This window comes from Mirounga leonina, unplaced genomic scaffold (genome assembly GCF_011800145.1).
Source record: "Mirounga leonina isolate KUSES-001 unplaced genomic scaffold, KU_Mleo_1.0 Mir_151, whole genome shotgun sequence".
Classification (NCBI taxonomy): Eukaryota; Metazoa; Chordata; class Mammalia; order Carnivora; family Phocidae; genus Mirounga; species Mirounga leonina.
The window spans coordinates 42,284,595-42,302,917 of NW_023270377.1; the positions used below are offsets into that span (position 1 = coordinate 42,284,595).

At 45.9% G+C, this 18,323-nt stretch overlaps 1 protein-coding gene across 2 annotated transcripts in view; it reads right to left on the reverse strand.

The window, feature by feature from the left end:
- MYO1B (myosin IB) overlaps window positions 1–17,979 on the reverse strand; it is a 184,083-nt gene extending 166,104 nt beyond the window's left edge. Inside the window, exons 1-2 of one of the 2 annotated variants that reach the window (XM_035007504.1) lie at window positions 17,747–17,979; window positions 5,838–5,910 (exon numbers count right to left, since the gene is read on the reverse strand). The gene's annotated coding sequence lies outside the window, so the exon portion shown is untranslated. The remainder of the gene's footprint in view (window positions 1–5,837; window positions 5,911–17,746) is intronic. The other variant, XM_035007505.1, reaches the window with a different exon arrangement.
- Window positions 17,980–18,323: the final 344 nt, after the last annotated feature.

Here is an 18,323-nt window from a genome sequence, read left to right on the forward strand (position 1 = left end):
CTCCAGGCTACTGCTCTGACCCATGCACCTGGGATACACAGACTCTGGGAGAAAGGAATAAGAGACGCATCTACGACTTCCCAGCCTTTGGCAATCTAATTGGGGAAAGAAAACACATTAAGAGCCGAATAACTCATAAAACAAGTGTCACACAGGGCAAGGTGATTCACCGCAGAAAGAGGAATATAGAGACTCAGGTTTATGATTAGAGGCAGAGCTATTACTATGGTGTAGGAGGATCAGACAAGGATGGCTAAAGAGGAGAAACTTGACCTGGACTTTCTGAGGATGAGCAGTATGTGGTCCAGCAGAAGAACTTTAACACAAGAAGAACAAACCAGAAGAGAGTGATTAGGAAGAACGACAGCAGAAGACAGCTGGGGCGGGGCCCTGGTGGATCGTGAGGCTGGGAGGAAAGGTAAGCTGAGACAAGACAAGAGAGTCCAAGCTGAGGAGCTTACAGCTGGGAATGTGGTGGGAATGGGTGGGAGAGGAGAGGGAAGAGTATCTATTGTGTCTATGCTGCAGTCAGTGCATCCAGAGGGCCACAAGTGTGACTAAGAGTCACTGGTGACAGTATGATGGAAAATAAGATCGAAGATAGTCATTATAGATTATGGGGAGTCATCAAAAATGTCTTGAGCAGCGACAGACAACAAAAAATGTAAAGGTTGTTTACTTAGTGAATAGTCCAAATTAGCTGGGAGAAAGCTAGAAGCAAGAAGCAAAATTGCTCTGTGCAGTTGTTCAGTTTGTGCACTGCATAAAAAGCCAAGGGGGAAAGTGGGCACTGACTTCAAGTGGACCTCTGTGGGATAGTGTCTGCCCTGAAGGGTACCTTTTTCCAATTGTACAGTAAAGGTACCATACTAGCTAGCAGCAGGGAAACCAGCTAGGGCACAAATCTAGAACTAGGGTATAACTAATGGAAGTGAAACAGGTGGATAAGTGCAAGAGAAATAACAGACGACTCTATCATAAAAGGCAGAACACTAATTGATGGAGGGGGCAAGAGAGACAGGAGGGTTTAAGACTAAAGTAGCCTCTCTCATCCAAATGCATAAGGATTGACAGTTTGGCTGCTTGGTTTAAAGGAAAAAAAAAGTCAAAGTTGGAAGACATTTAAAAAGATAAATACCAAAACATATTTTTTTAAATTAAACCCTATCATCATACATTTATTTGCCCGTGTTTTGCTGTAATGCTGAGGCCTTTTCTCCACGTCTATGTCCACCAGCTGCAGTACCCAGCGGTACTTTCTTTTATAAACCATCTCAAGGCATCACCCTTTTAAAGGTCAAATTTCTTTCAAGAAATGGTGAGGCTGTAAAGACACCAGAGAAACAGTGCAGATGCTCACTACTACTCGGTGAGAAGGTTATCTACCTCGCCGAATGCAGGCAGGGTCACGCAGGCTTCCCCGCGGTCTTTCCCTCCACCCAAGAGGTCAGCAGGGTTCCAGAGGGGGCTGCTTCATCACACTGTGTCCCCTAGTATGGACGAGGACGACACAGAGCAGAGCCATGGACCTGGCCGTCGGTGAACGCACCAAGTGAGCGCAGATTATTGCTCTGAACCACTAAGATTCCTGGGTCTTACATAATCACAGCTGAACCCACCTATCCTGAATGGCTGACAATATTAGTGGGAACACTCTTCTTTTAGGACTCCCCAACTCCTTTACAGTTACCTCAGCCACTCTAAAATCAGCCGCCATTCCGTTTCAGAAACTTACTTTTTATCAGGTGCTTTCCAAAACATTCAAACGAATTCAAATAAATTGTCACAAAAACAGTAATTACTTTTGCACATATATTTAAAATCTTTATATTAAATAGAGGAGTAAGTACAACTGGCATAAACAGGTTTGGGGAGGGCGCCTGGGTGGCTCAGTTGGTTAAGCAACTGCCTTCGGCTCAGGTCATGATCCTGGAGTCCCTGGATCGAGTCCCGCATCGGGCTCTCTGCTAGGCAGGGAGCCTGCTTCTCCCTCTGACCCTCCCCCCTCTCATGTGCTCTCTCTCTCTCTCATTCTCTCTGTCTCAAATAAATAAATAAAATCTTTAAAAAAAAAAAAAAACAGGTTTGGGGAGAAGGAAAAAAAGCTGAGTCTGGACACTCACACATGTCCATGTGGGAACAGAAACCCAAGGGCAGGGCGCCCGGGTGACTCAGTTGGTTAAGCGTCTGCCTTCGGCTCAGGTCATGATCCCAGGTCCTGGGATCGAGTCCTGCACTGGGCTCCCTGCTCAGCGGGGAGCTCTCCTTCTGCCCCTCCCCCCACTTATGCTCTCTCATGCACTCTCTCAAAGAGAGAAAATCTTAAAAAAAGAAAAAGAACAAGAAACCCAGGAAGACACAACAGGGGAGCCCTGTAGCTTTGACCATTTCATGTGTTATGGACATCAGTTGATATATTTTGCAGAGAAAAAGAACACCAACTAATCCAGCAAGTCTGGAGGTCCCTAAGACCTTATACCATTTTCTAAAGCTGTGAGCCTAGAAAATTATAATAATGAAGAGTACTATCGTATTACCAGGTTAAAAATCTAGCCGGTTTTTCAAAACTATATCCAACTGCCATATTTTTTCTGTCCCAAATGTACAGTCAGAAGTGCTTAAGTCATTTAAGAAAGCACAAAAATAACACTGCAAACCCACAACCAGACACAGAGTCAAGAGTACAAAGTCACATGTCATTCCATAACCCGGCTCTTAAAGATAGAATAAACACATAAGTTACTATTAAAAACTAAATTTGAGTTTCATACTTTAAAATTACATACTGCTTTAAAATTGTCAACAGAGATAAATGTTTCTCTCAAGGTTGCCTAGTAAAATCTGGGTGCTTCCATTTTGGGTGGCCAAACAGTCAATCTATCCATAATTTACATACTTTAGAAATCTGATACTCAGCCTCTTCAATAAAAATATGAACTTTATGCAGAAATCATATTGATATATTTCAAAAGATTATTGAGAGAAACACTATGCAAATACATATACACCAGAAACTCCAAAACAACCAACCATAGTTTAAATAACATCCTCCACAAGTCAACCTTGTTCCCTTCACCAATATGCACACGAAGCCTCCCTCCTAGGCATCAAACAGGATAATCTTAACCTCTATAGCTTTAAAAACAAACAAAAAACCTCCATCTGGAAACAAAAAGGCAGTAATACCACACCTGCCAAAATAATTCTGCCCCATACTCTACTGAGATAGCAACCCATTCAGTCTTATTTTAACCAAGGCAGACCCTTAAAAAGAAAGGGAGAAAAACACTAATTTGTGAAATATGAGGTGAACTCAAATATAAAGTTTTCCTGAACCCTGACCTAAATCAATGTTCCCACCATTTTTTTTTTTTTAACTGTGAGATAAGCAACCATGAGGACAGGATCACAAAATGGTTTAGTCTTCTCATAAAATAAAACAATCAATCAATCAATCATCATCATCATCAAAATAAAACAAGAGTTAATCTGACACCTGGAAGGAGGAATACTTTGCTACAGGATGAGGAGTTGCCATTGAGGAGTTGAAGACAGACAGAGGAACCTGACTTCAGGAAGAGAAGAGGGCCAAGGCCCAAACCCTGCAGGATGTGGACACCAAGGGGGTCAGGAGGAGCTGAGGGTTGAGACCAGAAGAACACAGGTCACCAAAGCCAAGACACACATATGACAAGAAGGAGCAGATGATCAACCATGTGAAGGATGGGAAGGAGCACAGAGCAAGGAAGGAGACGGGGTTATCAGGCCTAGAAGCCATGTGTTAGGGGCCGAATTGTGTCCCCCTCCCAAATTCATATGTTGAGGCCCTAACCCCCAGGACCTCAGAATGTGACTGTACTTGGAGAAAGGGCCTTTAAAGAGGTGATTAAGTTAAAACCAGACCATTATTGTGGGCTCTTACCCAATATGACTGGTGTCCCTATAAGAAGAGAAGACTGGGACACAGACGACACAGATGGAGGGACAACCAGATGAGGACACAGAGAGAAGGTGACTGTTTGCAAGCCAAAGAGAGGCCTTGGAAGAAACTACAGCTGCTGACACCTTATTCTTGGATTTACAGCCTCCAGAACTGTGAGAAAATACGTTTCTATTGTTTCCACTACTCAGTCTGTGGTGTTTTGTTATGGCGGCCCTAGCAGACTAATAAACCATCCTACGACCCCTTCTGGCAATTGCCTACTTCCAGTCTCTTCCTCCATACAGCTAAGGTTTCTGACAAGGCCTATCTTTGACACTTGCCACATGCCACTGAAACAGCTTCAGATAAAATGTCACCACCTGTTCGTTGCCCACTGCACTCTCTCCTTAAGCGCTCTCCTGCCCTGGCTTCCATAGAGCCATTTCTTCCTGGCTGCCCACTTCCTACCTCCATCACTCCTTATTCTTAGCGGCCTCTCCTTCCTCTAGTCACAAAACAATGTTCCCCAGAGTTCTATCACCCACCTTCCTCTCTCCTCATTCCACCCTCCAAGCAATCTTAACATCTTCAACCAGATGCCGGCGATCCCTTCATTGGACCTCAGGCCCTGGCTTGTCCCTGAGCTCTAGGCCCTGTACCTCGGCAGTCTGCCGAGCCTCACTCACTGCCCTGAGGCCCCGTATCCCAAAGAGAACCCGTCCCCTTCGGGCCTGTGTGTGCCAGCCATTCCTGACCTCTCAAAGGAACCGGGGAACCCTCCCACATTCCAACTATCACTGTTCTCAACATCTACTGTCAGAAGATCAATATTCGAAATACGGAAAAAGTTCTATGTACAACAATGTTAATCAATGTATTACTCACAACAGCAAAATGTGGAGGCAACCCAAATGCCCAACTGTAAGAAATGTTTGAGGACATTACGGTACGCAGTGGAATAATACACAACTATAAAATTGATTTCAAAAACTCGGCAGCAATACAGATCTTAAAACACAGGCATAAAAAGCGTGGAAAGGAATATTCAGAAATGACCAGAGTTGATAGTTCCTCCATTTTCCAAACTTTCTGGAATGTTCCTAAGATGACTCTCTAGTATACAATGTCCCAATGAGAGTTCCAGCCATCTTGGACTTTCAGAATTGCTTGGCTGAAGGATAAATGGGAGGTTTACTCCAGACCTGCCTTCAGCTGTCATTCCACATCCGCGCTACATCTGTTGCAACGTCCAATGCAAACTCCCATTAAATAAATTTCCCCTTAAATCCTACTATCCTTGTAGCCCTCAGCATGAGATCCTAAAAAAACTGATTCATTCTTTCGAGAAATCCAACTGGACATATAAACAGCTGTACGACTGTGGAACCGAGCTCCCAACATCTGCCATGGTTATTAAGTGTTCTAGTAAGAAAAGATCATCATCACACGCATGCTGCTGCCAGGAGAGCAAATGTCAAGCTGGAAGCTAAATCACAGAAGGTGAAGCCATCTCCATATCCAATGTCCACCAGGTAAAGAGGGACATGTTCTCCATCCGAAGAGGAAAGACACTGACAGCTCTTCCATCCGGGAGTCCATGAGACAGAAACCTGGTCGCCCCCTAAGGACGTCAATTGGTACGGTTCCTTTAATATTTTACCTACACCTTTTTGTTTGTTTCCCACATTGGCAACAAATGGCAAGTATTAAGGTGGGGCTGACAGTTTTACCTTTATTTCTTCAACCCTCACGCCCTATCCTTGGATGCCTCATACCAACAAACTCAACAAATTTCTCCTCCTCCATTTTTGGGTTAAATGAAATGAAACAGGCAAGAGCCACCCAAATCACGCCCGCACCTGGGAGCGTCTGTGCCAAAACGTGGTGTGCAGCAGAGGTGTACGTACAGACATACCTTCTCGGACGGCTGCCTCACTCAGAAGTGGTGTAGATAGTGTTTCTGATGCAAAGGACTCCTATGATGAAACCTGTTGAAAAATAAATATGAACTCCTAATTACACCCATTCTATAAAGCTAGGTTTTACTGCAATTGTACAGACTTCCTTAACGCACAGAAGGAATGCTCATAAATATTTATGTTACATTCAAATTGGGCATTTGTGGTTAGAGATGAAAAACATTATAAACTGTGAAATCAGGTATAGGAAGGCATCACCTCATTTAAATCCCCTCAACTAGATTTCACATTCAGCTGTGAAATGTCACTGCAATCGGCAATATTTCTCAAGGAAAAGAGCTCTTCCACTCAGGCCAGGCAACACTGCTGTCATCTCCTCTCTGAAATCTGTGTCAGTATTATTTTGGGATACTTAGAGGATGCCACAGCTTACAGATAAATTCCTGCAGATAAAACGAACTTAGCAGGAAAGCCCATTTCTTCTCCGATCATAATTATACAAGAGGGCACGAAAGGAAAGCTGGAAAGCTCACTGAACTTTTTAAAAAGTAATTAAAATCAACAGGCTTTTGAGGAAATGTGTCAGATTTGGCAACATTTTCTTTGTAAAAATGCATTTTGGTAATTTTCCAGAATTCTGTTCTTCCAGTTGGGAAAGGCCCAAAAATTCTGACACATAATGAAATGGTAACAATACTGATCACCCTAATCAAAATAGGGAAAGAGGAAAAACTTAACTTCAGCATTCCCTCACTCTTCCCTTGCTCTCAGCCTCCCAATCCCCCAAGATTCCTGGTGCTTTTAGGAGGCACAGGACACCCCCCCACACAGAGGTTAAGGAGTTAGTTAGTAAGTAAATCAATCAATCAATTATTTAATTATAGCTGTGAGTAAACAAAAGGCTGCTCAATTTAGATTTTTCAGGGCAACAAGTTACATTTAGTTTTACAATTAATAATAAATAAAATTTACTCTTTGAATTATAGAAATGTATGCATCACTTCTACAGGACAGCAAGGAAAGGAGAAAGATGGGGGATTAAAAGGAACAATATTCAAGGGGGAGGGGAGTAAGAGGAGCCCAAAGGAGAGTGAGTAACAGATGGCTGGAGGCCCACTCAGGGAGTGCAAGAAGGAACAAAAAAGGAAAACAAAGACAGAAAAAGAAACAGAGAATAAAGGGTTCCAGGAGGAACTGCATCCCCCCACCGTCTAACTTACTGGGATAGTTCTACTAAGGGCTTTTAATAAATACTGTTGTATTTCTCCAACAGTAAGCATATATGGGAAAGTACTCCACCACCTCATGTAAATGCAATCCAAGGAGGTGGAACCCAGGCGCCCCCCTCTTCCAGCCCCACTTCAACGGCCCACTAGGGCAACTGCCAGCCTAGCCTTTTTTCATAAGGTTTTATCATATTATTATTTGTACAGAAGTAACATAACCAGATTAGAGAAGATGCATAAAATCAGAGGGGTAACAGCAAGTCACCAGAGTATACTGCCCTAACACAATCACTGATAGCATTTTGGTTTATTTCTTTGCCATCTCTATTCCTTCATCTTTTTCAGGCGTAACCAGAGTGCCGTATCAAATCATAAATTATACGCGCTGCTTGGATTCAAACGGATCTGAGCATCTGGCTGGGAAGAGGAAGAACCCCAGGAACCCATTTTCAGGAAAGACCAAGAAGAAGTAACCAACATTTACATGGAGTGTTTGCTGACACTCTTCTAGACACACACACGTTAACACACTGAATCCTACCCCCGGAAGAAGGCTCTGTTATGACCCGCATTTTGCAGATGAGAAAGCAGAGGCAAATTAAGCAACATGCCCCAAGTCATGGACTCCTAAGCAGAAGAGTCAAGTCTCCAAACCAATACTTTGTCCAGAGCCGGCCTGTAACCACGACACCACACTGCCTCCCACTGAGGCCTGTAAGAGTGAACCACGCTCCATCACACTTGTCCCAGGCGCAAAGCCTCAACGACCAAAGAGCCATTATTCCAGTGGAGTGAGGTGTGTGTAACTCACACCGGACCCCTCCACTACCCCCAAAGCCTTCAGTGTGTATTTGGAGAAGGTGCCAGAGAGAGGGGGGCAAGGGCTTAGCCACTGCAAGAGCCAAAGGTGGCCCTGCTCAAGACCCATCCCAGTAAGGGCAGACAGGGCTTCTCCAGACTCAGAGAGCAAGGCCCCAGTCTGAGCAGGACCCCGATGTGTCTAGCAGAAGCCAGTGCGTGGGGTAATGGCAGCACTCAGATGGGGGGGTCGGGGGGGTCGGGGATGGAGGATGGACCGTAGCCCAGTTCAAGCCACATCACAGAGGTAGCTCTCTTCACTTGAGCAGTTTCATTTGAGGAGGAAGGAGAACATACTGATCCAAAATAAATATTTTCATGTCATCGCAATTCACACAGTATGTAATACCACTAGGATGATGGTTTACTAAGAGGCAATAACAAAAAATTTAAGTCATTGATTACTAAAATTTCCATCTATCTACCATTCACAGCAGAGCCCCATCTCAGGGCTTCTGAGCTTGGTTTGGTTTTCACTGCCTGGAAAGCTCTTCAGGCTTCTCTCCCCTCCAGCACCAACTCAGCCCCCAAGTGGTTGCACAAATGTCAGTGTCCTCAGACCCGCCCTCCCTGTATCCACAATCTAGTGTCACCTCTCCCCACCCTTCTTATACTCACAGCCCCCTGTCCTTTTCCTTCACAGCACCCATCACAACTCATAAATATGTCATAAATATCTGCATTCATTTCTGCAAAGTCTCTCCCTCCTCATACGCCGTGAGAGCAGAAACCATGTCTGCTTGATCACCAGTAAAGATTCAGCACCTAGTGTAGTAGTGCGCACTAGGCGCCCAAACATCTGATGAATGAATGAATGCATACATTAAAGAACGAAAAGTCACCTCCCTTTACTTCTAAAGGTATTACAGTAATTTTATTTATTTTTTTTAAAGGAACAGTTTTTATTTTATTTTTTTATTATTTTTTTTAGTAATCTCTGCACCCAACGTGGGGCTCAAACCCACAACCCTGAGATCAAGAGTCTCATGCTCTTCTGACTGAGCCAGCCAGGCATCCCTACAGTAATTTTAAAAACTGTGACATTTCCGGGGCGCCTGGGTGGCTCAGTCGTTAAGCGTCAGCCTTCGGCTCAGGTCATGATCCCAGGGTCCTGGGATCAAGCCCCGCGTCGGGCTCCCTGCTCAGCGGGAAGCCTGCTTCTCCCTCTCCACTCCCCCTGCTTGTGTTCCCTCTCTCACTGTGTCTCTCTCTGTCAAATAAGTCAATAAAATCTTAAAAAAAAAACTGTGACATTTCCATTACAGGTTGGTATTTTGTGCTCTATTAGATAAGCCACCCAACTTCAGGCTCTAAGAACAAACAAAAGTTTAAATGTACACTTGATCAGCCAAGAACCATCGATAAACAAATACAAAATCAACACCATTCTTGTACACCAGTGACACCAGTCAGAAATATGACACGCAATTCAATTCCCATGACCATTCACAATGACCACAAAAACCATAAAGCACCTTGGCACAAATCTAACAGAAGACATAAAAGAGTTTTACATGTAAAATTATAAAATTTCATTGAAGGACATAAAAGACATAGATAAATAGAGAGGTGTATCAGTTTGCAGATGGCAAGCCATGAAGCCCCAAAGATGGCAATTCTCCCTGAATACTATCTAAATGCAATGCAACACCAACAACACAAAATTTAAACACAAAAACAAAAACAAGCCCCATGCTTGGGTAACATGTACAAGTTTACCAGTGGAGAAAGAGAAGAATACAATGTGTGTGTGATCCCTCAACAGACACAAATATGGAAAATGCCACCTTTGCGAATTCCAGCAATTTAACTATTATAGGTACGCAATGTTACTTTCAATATTCTGACTGTTTCAAATATTTTCTCTTTTTTTTAAGCCGTGAACTTACATAAATGCTGTAAGTTCAGAAGAGCAAGAGTCTGGGGGAAACCGACAAAAATGATTAACACAACTGGGTTGTGAAAGCTGTGTAACAGGCGGAGAGGGGCTTCCAGGGGGAAGGAAAGACCCAGGAGAATAAATGAGGAAACAAGGATAAGATACATCTGAGAGTGAACCAAGTGTGGCTCACATCAAACAAGTATTCTCACAAAAAGTCAGCTAGTAATGGATCTAGAAATGGTACCGTGAAGGAATGATAGCAGTGTGATCATATAATGGGCCCGCCCAGAGTGGTCCAATGGTCACACAACGGGGACACGTGCATATTGTATCTCTCTCTGGGATAATCACAGTCTGCAGTCACAAATAAAAGGCCATGAGAAGCCTTTCTGCAAAGAAACTTATTCAAAATGTTGTTTAGCCAACACCTACTTCTCCAAGGATACCTTTATCACTATACACCATTTACTCACTTTATGGGTATTTTTTCAACTTACTAATTTTTATGGAACAACCCACTTTGGAAATTGCTACATTCTACTAACCCAGCCTTTTAGAGGGCTGAGCCAGAATAGAGGCTTAAGGATTTGGAAATAAAAGGCAACAATCAACCAAACATAACAACCGACTGGATGAATGGACGGGTCACAGAAAATCGGGAAGTAGGTAATGCTTCTGGAATCCCAAGCCCAGATGATGATTAGGAATGCTAACAGTACAAACAGTGAAGTCAAAAGAGGATCAACTATTAGGGAATGGGCACTAAGCTTGAATTTAGATGGGTTTGGGGAGACAGTGAGATAGTCCCCTAGAAGGAAAATTGAGCAAGAAGAGACTACAATCAAGTTCCCAGGTCTATCCCCAGTCAACTTTATGAGCCTGAACAACTCTTAAATACAATGAAGGGGTTACAGCGGTGACCTTTAGGCTCTTTCAACTTTAACACTCTACCATTCCAAAAATTGGGCACTTGGAAGTCAAAATACCAGTACTATCAAGTTCTACCTTTAAAGGTGTGAAATGTATAGAATATAGAATAAAAATAAACAATTCAAGAATTTGAACATAATGAACTTAAATATATCAATGAGAAAAGGCTTTTAAGAGATTATGTAATTATAGATGTTGAAGAGATCCAGGAACCCTACAAAGCCATGAAGTTTAACTCTGTGCCTCCCCGCCGACAACGTCACAGAATACTTGGTATTCTGTTGCTGCACAAGGCCAACGCCTGAATCTGACCCAGCGTGGCAGTTCATTTATTTTTATGAATACATCTCAACACCCTGAAGATTTCGAGGCAAATGAGAACTTTCTCCTAGATGGCTCACCACATCAGGGTAGATCAAAACTGTGGTCAACTTATTACAACTGTGAGCACAGTGCCTACAAAGCACTAGCCTTGTGCACTGGGTTATAAAAATTTATAAGCCCAGGGTTTACAAAAATTAAGCTTTTCATAAGAGCACTTAAGCTGGGATTCTAAAATGAATAAAATCGTGATGATCCTTTTGAAGTACTTTCAAAGGAAAAAATGATCAGCTAAGAACTGCGAATAGCATTGCAGGGTCTAATAATAAAGAAATTTCAAAGGAAGCAGCTCTCAGGGAGGAGAGAGAAGAGATATTGGAAAATGCACGCAGGGCTGGCAGGGATTTTTTAATCAAGGTCGAAAATTTTTTGGAAAAAAAACAAGAGTTTTTGTTGTTGTTGTTTGTTTTGGTTGAAGTGTATGAAAAATGCTTTTACGAAACCAGCAGGAAAATGACAGGCACACACAGAGTTAACAAAAGCCAATCGTTAACAATCTGTTCCATTGTCTTTTCAATCCCATTTTCGAAGAGCTCTTTAAGGATGCTGAATTTTTTTTTTTAACAAGTTTAAAACTGTGTAAGATACAATTTCGAATTGTACTCTCATTTTCACACGGCAAGATGAAGCCACCTGGGCAATTTCCAAGCCTCCCGAGTCCTCGCAGGATCGATGGGAAAGTCCCTGGAAGGTACACACCTGGGTTCCTCTTGGCCTCTCAAGCTATCAAGGAAAGCCAGGCACCTGGTATTTTTAGAAGCTCAGAGTTTATCTGATAAGCAAAGTAAGAATGTCAATTTTCACTTTTCTCCAGACTTCAACTTCTAAAACTGCCTGTCTTGAAAGAATATAAATTCCATACCAACCCTCTTCCTCCCCGCCTTGTCCAAAGTCTTACTCCCTAAGCCCCAGCTAGGCAGTGGTGCTCACACCATTTCATTCATATACATCAGACCCTGAACTCCAGCTGGATGCCCAGCAGCATACATACTGCTCTTGGATAGACTGGAGACCAGAGGACCAGACAAAGCCCCTGGAAACTCCCAAATGGCCATCTAATTCCTGTAGCTAAGGAAGTGCTGGGAGAGGGTAAGAAAGATCACCAGGCAAGCTGGATCCTCACCAGCAGGCTGAATCTTGTTCACCAAGTCACCCTCATTTGGGGGAGAATGAGGCACCATGGAGAGCCAAGCACAAGGCCCAGAAAAGGAGAAACCGAGAAGCATTTCAACCAACCCGCCCAGCTCTGGACTGGCCAAGGACACCCACAGGAACCCTGACTCCAGGTGACAAAGGAAGCAAGCCAGGAGGGAGAGACTGTCAGAGCAGGCTCTCCCTCGAACTCCTTAAAACAACTTCCTTAAGAGTGGCCCAAAGCTTCAAAGAACACTGCACCATGAGCAACATGTTCTGGAAAGCACACAGTCTTGGGCTTAATCTCTACCAGCCCTGGGTAAATTACTCAGTTCCCTCATCCACAAGTATCTCCTACTGAAGGACTGCAGTGAGGATTAAATAAACAAGCTACAGAAAATATCCAGGGGGCGCCTGGGTGGCTCAGTCCGTTAAGATTCAGACTCTTGATCTCAGCTCAGGTCTGGATCCCAGAGCTGTGAGTTCGAGGTAGACAGGAACTCCACTGGATGTGGAGCCTACCTTAAAAAGAAAAGAAAACAAAGTGCCCAGGATGAGGCCTGACACAAAGAAAGCACCCAACACTTGACGAACAATAGCATGAACATCATATAAATATGAATGATTCATTCTTTGGGGACTCGGCATTTCTTGTCCACAAGGCAAATATGGCTGAAGTCCGTGAACAGCCTTAGCAGGAGTGACTCGCCAGCCAGGCTGACCACAGAATGAGGACAGGATGCTGGCAGGTGGAGAGGGGAGGAAGCGGGAGCCACCAAGGACCTACCCGGGGCCAGAGCCAGCCACGTGACTCGGGGCCTTCTCCCATGGAATGGCACTTTATACATCCTCAGAATCCAAACAGGATCCCCCACGCTCTCCTCCAGGATGCTGCTTCCTAACATCCCAACCAACCCAACCTTCAGAGGCAGGTGTTCGGAGACCTGACCCCTTTCACGCCACCAGAGGCTGGAGGAAATGAAACCACCGAGGACAAAGCCGGAGCGGGCACCGTGCTCGGTCTCCTCCCACTCTCTCGCTTTTGTTTGTTTTCAGCTTTTGTCTGGGCAGCGAGTGTTGGTGTGGCCTTGGTCACCACAGCTGTCACAGTCATTTTCTTCATTTCCCCAACATCCACTCTGGGCACGGTGGCCTGCCCTGCTGTGTCCTTTGAGGCACAATGGATTTCCTTTATTGCTTTTTAATGCATGGCCTCCCATCAACCATGTGCTTAATAAAATATGGATGGATGAAGAAGGTACTGACAGCGGAGAAGAAATCTACGAAAGGTTATAGGAGCGAGATGCTGTGGGGCATCCTTTATCCTGCTCAGCGGGTAAGCTGGAAGGTGGTCCCTGATAGAGCCCAGCAGACCACGTGTCTGCCTTCCTCCAAATATCCAGTGAAGGGGGATTTAATGACAAGAGACAAAAGTTACTGCACCTACACCACAGTCCCTGAAGACCCCAACTGATGTCCTATCATTATTTGAAATAATTAAACAAGTAAAGATAGAACTTTCAGTCTTTACAATCTTATCTTTGAAACAAACAAACAAAAAAACCCAAAAAACCAATATTGACTTTTCCATTTGCCCAGGAGCATTCTAGAGAAACCCATAAACAATCAATGATGCCAAGTGTTAAAATCCATTCCGCTCCTGCACTCGGCAGTCACTCATGGGTCAAGGTCAGGTGTCTCCTGCCCACGACCACTCTCCATGCCACCCCCAGGACTGGAAACCACTTCCATTCCCTTTTCACACGGACACCTAAGCTCACTTCCCCTGTGGGTACAGGATGAGCCCAGAAATTCCATGGAATATGTGTTCCCATGAGCACAGAAATTTGATGATCTCAGAGGTACTGTAAAGAAAGACCCCTGACACTTCCCTAAGGAAGAATGTCTTCTGTAAAAGGCGACTGCCAGGCCCAAAATGTGCTGGGAAAATCCACGGCCTGCTGCTGCGTATGTTTCCAATTCTGATGTCCCACTTCCTCCTTATAATCACATTCCTTTCCTCCGTATTTCTCTTCTAAAAAGACACTCTGGCATTGGGTCTCCAAAGTGTGCTATTCTATGAAAGGCTGTAATATAAAAAGAGCTAAAATGGATTTCGATAAATATGAAATGCTTAGACACTATGTAAGATCTATTCCATTCCACCCACTTTTAAATGTTTCCAAAAAAGAACTTATTTTTAAATGTTGGCAGCCTAACTTCTTAAAAATAAAGTTGCCTTCGCTTAAAGCTTATTCACACAGGCCATCACACAGCATAAAGCTTTTTAGCAAATACACTTTTAAGAGTTGTGACGTAACTAACTGTGACTTCCAAACCTATCTCAGGGGTTTCTCTCTTTTTTTTTTAAGATTTTATTTATTTATTTGACAGAGAGAAAGAGAGAACACGGCAGAGGAAGGGGCAGAGGGAAAGGGAGAAGCTGCAAGGAGCTCACCATGGGGCTGAATCCCAGGACCCTGGGATCATGACCTGAGCCAAAAACAGATGCTTAACCGACTGAGCCATCCAGGCGTCCCCAGAGAGGTTTCTGAAAGGATCGAATATGGTAATACTCGGGAAAGTGGTAAGAAATTTGCAAAAGGCCAATCAAATAGATATTCAAGCTGCTGTTATTCCAGTTTTTTTTAAAGATACCATACCATACAGCATTTACTTAAAAAGAATATGGACTTTGGAATCAGAGATGGGAGTTCCAATTTCACCTCCAACATTTACTAGTTACCTACACAAGTAGGGTGTTAAGAGGCAAGCTGGTAAACTCCCTCAGCCTCGCTTCAACTGTCAAGTGGATATAATACCCACTTTAGCAAGTTGTGAGGATTCCTACAGTAATGTATGCAAAACCCATTATACATAGTAAACACTTACTAAATGATAGTGACAATTATTGTTAGGCTATTTAATGAAAATCCAAATATCCAGCTATTAAAAAATAGGAGAAAGGAGGGGGGAAGAGGGAAGAACCTCACCCAAAGGGGGGACAAATGCTAAAAACATGGATCTCACACTCTGAGGATCCCTTCTTCGCCAAACCACTCCTACCCCCCACTCCTTCCCCACTGAGGTCAGAAGCTCCTCTTTGCTTTGCATAACTGTGCAGCAACCCGGGAGAGTGAGTCTTTAACACCAGGCTTGACAAAGTGATGATTCATCCCAACCCATGAAGGGGGTGCAGCCAGTAGTCAGCCTCACCACACAATGGGAGACCCACGGGGAGAGCCTGTGGCCAGAGACAAGCTATGTAAGAGAACCCCCCCACCCCCACCTCTGTGTCTCCAGGAGCAGTTAACACAGTCTCGGGCTTCCTTGTTGTTAATGTATATTCCGATGAGTAGCTGGGAGGAATCCAACTGTGCTATATTTTACAAAACAATTCACAACATAAATGAAAAGTCCAAAATGGCAACAACAACAATAACGAAGTCTCCCTCTGTTCCCTCTGTTTGCTGCCTGTGGCACCATGTTTTGCTAGGCAGTGTGTTAGTTATAACAACAAACAGCTTGATGGTTGGACAACATCCCACTTCAACTTCACAGCATAATGGCTCCTGAGGACAAGTCCCACTGCTTCTCAGCCTGGCCTGAAAATGTAACCGCATCCCCCACGAAAAAAGACAAACCCTCAGCAGCAGCTTTATACAGCTCTTTTCCATTACCACTTCGTGGGCAGGAAACATTTTTTCCCCCTGGAGTAAGCTCCTAATTCCCCTTCTAAGGTTAAGAGGCTTTCAGACTTGGTTGTCTTAAATTGAATGCCCAGTGGGGCGGTTTAACCGTGGGTCCTCAGAGTTGTCAAAGAGCAAGCGCTGGGTCATCTGCCACCCCTGCCTGCAGCCAGACGACTAGAACTGGATGTCTCCTCAATTATCACCACAGTAATTCGAACCTTCAGTCCGACTTTGGGATCCTTCCACCAGTGTCCCATAGGCACAAACCATGAATGCCTGGAAATGTCAGCCTCCTCCCCAAACTGTTTCGCTTGGAATATCCCATTCAAAGACACTCATCATTCAATCCCCCTGGCTCCCTCCCCGGGTCAACCCTTCCTCCTGGGTTTCTTGATTCCAATCTAGAAAAGGGTCACTCAACAAATGTCCACCATATTACATTTAATTCTACCTCCCCCTAAAAAAAAAAAATTCCCATTGACCATAATGGTATGAGTTCTCTTTCTTATTCCGGGTGGCCCACACTAGGGAGTGAAAGCACAGAAGCAGTGGGTCTTCAACTCAAACTCCGGACACTGGGGTGTGTGGGGTGTGTTTTCTGAGAAAACCTGCAAAAGGGTTTTTCAACTCAGTGTTACATAATCTGATTCATTTATTTAGCAATGTCTAATTTTATAGCGGTTTCCCCTCAAACATTCCCGGAAAATTGTTAAACTATATTACAATGGAGAAAATTATTTTATGTCAAAATCAATTCTATAAAATTTGCCTCCTACCCATTCAAGCCAATATCCACTAGCTACACACACAGGTCCACGGGCACACAAATACCCTGATCCCTAACAAGAACAAAAACAAACGTCTTCTTCCAAAGTAACTAAGATTTGACTTCAGCAAACTAACCCTGGGAGCGCCTAGAACTCAAGGAAGTGCACAACTTATTACGGCAATAAACGCTCGGCCGGTCTGAACAAAGCATTACAAAGGAGCTCCAGAAACCCACACGGCCCGTGGACAAAATGTTGTGTGTTGGCAATGAATTCTCCAATGCACTCTCATCAACCCCTTCCCAACCCTCTTCCCAGCCCCAGCAAGCACCCTCCAGGACTCCGGTTCCTAATCTGGTTTTCATTCCGGCCCCGCTCCCTCCCCTTCTCTCCCAACGACCGTGAATCAATCCCATCCCGGGCAGGAAACGAGACCCAGGGCAGCCCCCTCCGCCGCGGCGGAACAAAGGAGCACAGCGCAGCTGCACGCGCGGGACGCCCCATCGGGTGCTGGACCCCCTCTCCGCTGCCGCCGCCGCCGCCGGGGCACGCCGCACCTGAACCCCACTCCCCAGGACGCCCCATTGTTCTCCCTACGCTTTCCTTCCCTGAGGCGGCCACTCCGTGCCCTCCATAGAACCAGGGGGCCAGGAAACAGCTGTGGGCCAGAGAAAAGGAGGGGGTGTGGGTGAGAACGAGGAAGATCTGGGTTCCACTTTGCCCACAGGTACAAGGAGGATGGCGCAAAGTAAGAGCAACTTAGTTTGCAATCCTTCTTCTCCCCACCCGCCCCCGAAGCAACTGCGGAGTCACGACCACCCCGCGCGACCTCCAGCGTGCGCGGGTTCTCGCCGCAGCGCCGCCGCGCCCGGAGGAGCGCGCCTCAGCCCCCGCTGCCCCGTGCCCCGCGGGCTGCGGCGGGGCCACGGGCACCTCGGGCACAAAGGCACGAGGCGCCCGCTCTACTGCCCCTGGCGGGCCGCGGCCGGAGCGAGCGGACAGGGCAGGGGAGAGGGGGGAAAGCGCTCGCGCTACCTCGCCGGGCGCCGCTCCGCCTCCTGGTCGTCCTCGCGCTCCCGGACGCGGGCCCACCGCGAAGCTGCGGAGCTCCCGCGGCGGCTGCTCGACGGAGGCTGCTGCGCGGACGCTGTCCCGCGGCTGCCGGCCCTCTGCGCGCCCCGCGCTCCCACACCGCCTCCACGCGCCGCGGCTGGGCTCCGGTGCGCGCCCGACTGCGGAGTGCTGGGCGCCTGCGGAGAGCTCGGCGGCGGCGGGAGGCGTGCGGCCACTCCCCTCTCCCCCGCAGACGGAGGGGCTGGCCGAGGGGCGGGGGCGGCGACCTCGCCGCCTGGGATTCGCCCCTCCGCGCACGGGCAGGACCCGGAGCCACCGCCTCCGAGCCGACTCACCTCCGGGCGCCCGGTGCCGGCTGCACAGCGCCCCCCGGTGAGCGCGAGCGGCAGCCTGCGCACCCGAGGGCTAGCCTAGATGGGGCCAGGAACGGAAGAGAAGAAAGAAAGGGGAGGCGTCCTCGCTCAGCACCCACGGAGAGAGCACGGCCCCTATACCTGTTTTACTCCTGAATTTACTGACATCAAACAAGAAATGTAAT